A 5,931-nucleotide genomic window follows, 5' to 3' on the forward strand; every position below is an offset into this window, starting at 1 on the left:
GTGGGAGGGAAGGGATTGAGGGGTAAAAAGGAAGAAAAACATTTAATGAACACAAAACTAGAACATTATCTGATGATAATGTATATGGTGACATCTTTGGACTAATATACAGTGTATACTAGGAAAATCTATTTTTTGTGCTGGAAAAATCCATTTTTCTTCTGTAAAGATTTATAGTGATTGAATGTACAAAAAAAAAGAAAAGAAAAGTGAAATTTAAAAATAAATCTCCCTTATCAGTATGTCATAAACTCATAATCTATTAAAGCTGGAAAAATTTAGATGTCTTCCTCAATCTTGTGCTGTTGCAAGAATCCCACTCTTTGTGTCTGTTTCCATCTTTCCCACTGAAATTTTCAAAATTACCTACTATGTTAAAGATGTGATCATAGTCTCTCTTTGTTATAGACAATGATTTTATTCATGTTTCATAAATTGATGACTTTATTTTCCTTCCTTCCACTGCCCCCCCCCCCCACCAAGCAGCTTAAAAGATTCATTTATGGAAAAAAAAGTTTCCTGGAATAGAAGTATTTATGTTGTGATGTTTCTTAGGAAGAAAAATATTACTCCTGATAGTAAACCTCAGTGTGTCTACCTAATTCCCTCAGTGTGTCTGCCTAATTCCCACTAATATACATCTGTTCCATGAAGAGACTTCTCTTGGAATCAGTGGGATTTTAGATCAACTCATCAAAGGAAATACGAAAATCAAGTTGGGGGCATGTTTCATTCTGGTGTGAAATACATCTATCATGGCAGCAAAATAATCCATATTTTGGGATTTATTACCTTTACTGGCAATTTAAAAGCATAAGCTTCTGATGAAATGAAACATCTACCTAAAGGTTATAAAGAGATGGTTGTGTTTCATAGTTGGATTCCTAAAGTATTTTTGGTTTTAAAGCAATACATGCTTATAGGAGAATGTTAGCTATAAACCAAAGCTGTTTCCTAGAGGGAATCCATTTTGCAATAACTCCCATTCAATCCAAGTTCTGTGCAAACCAAGAGTTGAATTCCTCGTATTTACTTTTTATTGAGTGAAAATTGCTATTGCTTTGCAAGTGTTATAGATGTTTGGGAAAGAAGAATGGGGCATTATTAGAAACATATCTCAGAGGCATAATTTAACATTACTGGTAAGCGATGGAAGAAATGGCCTCATACTGAAAAAGCAATGTCTGAGAAATATTATCAGTGACATGCTACTAAAACCAAAGGTTAGACTGATTAGAATCAGTGGGAGTTTGGCTGCATAAAAACTGCACTACTATGACTGCTGGAAAAAGAGGAAAACAGGAAGTAGCTGTATAGTCAAGGTTGGCTGTGCTGGCTGGTAAGGAACACCTTCCCAGGAATCTATTAATATTAAAGAGGGGAAAAACATTAGTAGGCCCCTGGAAGGGTTGTTACACATTTATTTATTTTTCTAAAGGACTCAATGTGCTTTCCAAAATCTAGGTATGATTCATGGGCCTCTGAGGTATTCAGTTAGTGGTAAATATTATAAAGAAAAGTAAAATCGCTAAAATGTTCACTCTCCTAAGGATATAAAAAGTTGTAGGTAAAGTTAGGACTTGAATTTATTTCTTTTTTATGGAAACTCTTTTATTGACCAATATGATTTTTCAAATACTTTCTGTACCAACTGAGAATTCACTTTATAAAACACTTAAAGTACAGTCCTGCGGTTTTCCAGTTTTGTTTTGATAGTAGATATTATTTTTTATCCCAAAATACTTAGAAGGGAAAAGAAATAATCTCAAGCGATTAGGGCAATAAAACATTACTTAATTTTTGAGATCATACTATCTGGCATCTGGGTTAATTAAAAATATTTTTATTGGGACCAGCAGATGGTGTAATGGTTACATTGCTGTACTCCCACATGGCCAACCGTGGTTCAAGTCCCAGACCCGAAGGCTTGAAATTCATGCTGGGCCTTTGTACATGTGCACCCAAAAGCCCAAGAGGAAGATGGAGGAGAAGGGATTGAAGTGTGGCTATCCCTCCTGGGGATAATTTCTTGCTTTCTTTCTCTCTGTGTCTGTGCCTTGGGTAATCCCTTACGCTCTGTAATGAAAATCTCTAAAAATATTTTTGTTACTTAAATTAGTTTTTTTGTAATTGTAGTAAAGTAAATCATGCACATGATAAAAAAATTGAACAGCACATAATTAGTTTAAAATGGAAAATAAAAAGTGTGTTTTTCCTAACTATTCCCTTTTTCCATGCCACTGAGGTTGACTAAAACTTTCTTTTGTATATCTCTGGAAACTTTTTATGCTTCTGGTAGTGCATTTTACTGTAGGTATAAGCTTTCATTAATCACAGATTCTTTTGGTTATTTAAATCCACATGCATGCTATTTTGTACCTTGCATTTCTCACTTGCCAGAATATCTTGGTCATCTTATCTTTCTAAAAAAAAGATTAACCAATTTAAAAGATGGGAAAATGAGCTGAACAAAAATCTCTCTAAGGAAGACATATGAGATATATGAATAGCCAAAAAGCATATGAGGAAAGGTCAACATCCCTCATCATAAGGAAGATGCAGATTAAAGCCACTGTGAAAATCCACCTAACCCCTGTCAGAATAGCATAGATTAAAAATATAAAAAGTAGTAAGTGTTAGTGGGGATGTGGTGAAAGGCGAACTCTCCTACACTGTTGGTGTGGATGTAAACTAGTTCAGCCACTGTGGAGAACAATATGGAGTTCCCTCAAAGATCTACAAATCAAACTACCATTTGATCTAGCAATTCCACTTCTGGTATCTACAAAAAGTACAGGAAAAGGCTCAGTGGGAAAAGCGCTTGCACATTATTGTTTATTGTAGCATTATTCGCAATTGCTAAGATATGGAGCCAACCCAAATGTCCACAAATAGATGAATGGATTGAAAAAGTGTAGCACATATATTCTATAGAATACTACTCAGCCATAAAAAACAAGACCCTGGCATTTGATAGAAAGTGATCGGAATGGAAGATCTATTGCTGAGTGAAGCAAGCCAGGATATGAAAGAAAGATATTGTATGTATCCACTTACTATATACTGACTATCCTCGTTTTATGGTAGAGATAAAAATATTGGAGGGCATAAAATCAGTGAAAATAGTTAGTTATGCTGAAGACAGTGTGGAATGGGGCAGGAGAAGGGAAGAGTATGGAGAAGGATAGCAAGAGAACAAATAGAGAAGCATGACATTAGTGGGACACAGAAATGGTTTATTACCTGTTGATAATAACATGTGTAATATTCTCAACTGGACTGGTCTGAAAAGTATTTCATGTTGGGTAAAGTCTTTTTACAAGCAAATGATAAATAGTGATTGAATGCTCAAAAAAATAATGAGGGGACCAGCAGTTAGCGAAATGACTATGTCGCTGGGCTCCCACGTAGTTGACCGCGATTTGAGTCCCGGACCCTGTGGCTTAAACTCATGCCGGGCGCATGTGCGTGCATGCCCAAGATTCTGAGAGGAGAATGGAGGAGAAGGGATTGTGGCGTGGCCATCCTCCCGAGGGGTGATTTCTCGCTTTCTGTCTCTCTGTCTCTCTCTGTCTGTCTGGCAAGCGCACACGCCCTGTAGCAAAACCAAATCAAACCAAACAAAAAATCCTCTCCAAAAAAAAGAACAAAAAAATAATGAGGATAATAATAATGACCTGGAAAAAAATTATGAAAAGCTATTTGATACTGATGGTGTGGGTAGTAATGTCTTTGTCTTGACTAATATACATGGTATTCCTTCTGGAAAAAGAAACGTAGTACACTGTAAAATTATACATGATTCAATGTAATATAAACAAGATTATGATAAGAATAAAAACTTAAAAAAATGGTAGGGAGAAAAAAAGCAATTAGTTTGGTAAGTAGTAGTATATGTGTGCAATTAGGCTAACTGGACTATAGCATGTATCTATATAATCTATTATTTATTGACCTTGTTACAAATTTTTGTATTTTTATAGATGTATTATTATTATTTATAATATGAGTTTGAGGATTTGTCTTATTTTCCATGCTTGGGAAACCTTTAGCCTCAGAATGTTTCTTGAAGTTTTGGTAGAATTTATACCACCTGGGCAATAATTTTATTCACATTTTCAAATGCATCTGCAGACTATAGAACAGTTTATCTTCTTATGCTTTAATTTTTTTTCATGGCTATGTCCTATATTTTAAATTTTGTCTTCTTGTGTTTTTTTTTTCTTTAAATATTATTAGTTTTGAGATCAGCAAATGGCATAACAGCTGACCTCCTACGTAGTAGACTGTGGTTCGAGTCCCAGACCTGGTGACTTAAACTCACCCCACATGTATGTGCTGGCATGCCCAAAATCCTGAGAGAAAATGGAGGAGAAAGGATTGCAGTGTGGCCATCACCCTACCCCTGGGGGTGATTCCTCACTTTCTGTCTCTCTGTCTTTCTATGTCTCTGTGGCAAACACACGTGCCCTATAGCAAAAATCTCTCTTAAAAAATATATTATCGGTTTACTTTTAAAATTCATTTTATTTTATTTGACACTCATGGTGAGATAAGCAGGGTATTTGAAGGGAACAGGAAGACAGTCTGTATGACGAGCATGGAGTGAGGGAGGAAGGACATGCCAGGGACCACAACAGTGTGTTTGGAAAGTCATTGGAAATTCTGTTTTGAAAATGTCACTTCTGTCAGTTACCTATGAAGTCCAGTTTATCATGATATTTAAATATTCTACGTGTCTTTACTTATTTAGTCAAATTGATTTGTCAAATGTTCAGAGTTGGGGGTGAAGATTCTTCCTGCTGTGCTCACTTCTGTTTATTTCTGATTTTCATGATATTTTCTTTATGTGATTTGATACTAAATTAGGGATAAACATTTTAAGCAGATTAGATTTTCATTGTGGATTTTATTTTTATTATTTTAAAGATCTCTTTTATTCTGGTGTGGTGATTTTTCCTCAAAGTCACCCATTGTATATTAATACTGTAATATAATGCTTGCTTTATTTTCATTTGGATTTGTTTGGAATGCCTTGTTTATGTCTTCTAAAAAAACATTTTGAATCATATTTTTTTTCCTGTTAATTTCTATCACATAGTCAAATGCTTGGATGTTAAAATCTAATCTTTTTTTTTGCTAAATGATGTTTTCTTTTTTCACTTTATAATTAGGAAGATTTATAACCTGTGTTTCAGTTTTTGTGGCTATTTGTATTTATATGTACTTAAGTCAATTTCTTGAATTTAGACAGTTTCGTGTTGAGTTTTCACTCTGAAATTTGTGGAAAGTGACACACCCACACTTTTCCACTTCTTCCTCTCTCAAAAATGTACTTTAGTATTTACATTCTTCTCTGCAATTCTAATTCTCTCAATCATTTAGACATTTCTAGTTTCTTCATTCCACAGCTCCTTTCTCAAGCTTTTCATTTTACTTCAGTTTTTGTTTTTACTCAAATAATTTTTTCAAAAATTTTCAAAACAAGCTTATGGTTTTTTTTTTTAAAAATTCATTGTATTCTTGCTGTTCTGGTAAGGCCTATCTGCTACATATAAATAAATACACTTTGGCTACATTTATGATTTGGAGGTCCAATTTATTTCTCATAACAATTTATAGACAGAAAAATTGTTTAAACAGAATTGGAAAAAATTGTCTTTTATTGTACTTTTTCAGCAATATTAATATAAGTATCATGATTTTCATGTATCTCTTCTTGATCATCATCTTCTCTGTAATTATATTCATCTTATCTTCTTAATCTTATTCTCAACATTTCCTTCTAATTTTAGCTTCTTCTAACAAGATTTTCATTTATGCAGTGATTTTATTTAATTCTTGCTTTCATTTATTATTTGTCAAATTATCGTATTATCTCCCTCTGATTTGTCTTCTTTGTGGTCTTTTTTTCCCCTCTGTATTCTAAAT

This window comes from Tupaia chinensis, unplaced genomic scaffold (genome assembly GCF_000334495.1).
Source record: "Tupaia chinensis unplaced genomic scaffold, TupChi_1.0 Scaffold000100_1, whole genome shotgun sequence".
NCBI lineage: Eukaryota > Metazoa > Chordata > Mammalia > Scandentia > Tupaiidae > Tupaia > Tupaia belangeri.